This window comes from Lupinus angustifolius, unplaced genomic scaffold (genome assembly GCF_001865875.1).
Source record: "Lupinus angustifolius cultivar Tanjil unplaced genomic scaffold, LupAngTanjil_v1.0 Scaffold_541, whole genome shotgun sequence".
In the NCBI taxonomy this organism is placed as follows: Eukaryota; Viridiplantae; Streptophyta; class Magnoliopsida; order Fabales; family Fabaceae; genus Lupinus; species Lupinus angustifolius.
Genome location: NW_017727888.1, coordinates 503 through 869, shown reverse-complemented (window position 1 = coordinate 869; position 367 = coordinate 503).

Here is a 367-nt window from a genome sequence, read left to right as displayed (position 1 = left end):
CATCCTATCCTCATCCTCATTCTCGTCTTCATCCTATCCTCATCCTCTTCCTCATCCCCATCCTATCCTCATCCTCATCCTATCCTAATTCTGGTCCTCATCCTATCCTCCTTCTCATTCTCGTCCCCATCCTACTCACGTCCTCATCCTCATCCTCTTCCTCATCTTCATCCTCATCCTCATCCTATCTTCATCCTCATCCTATCCTCATCCTCATTCTCGTCCTCATCCTATCTTCATCCTCGTCCTCAACCTATCCTCGTCCTGATCCTCCTCCTCATCCTATCCTCATTCTCCTCCTCCTCCTATCCACATCCTCATCCACATCCTCATTCTCGTCCTCATCCTATCCTCATCATCTTCCTCT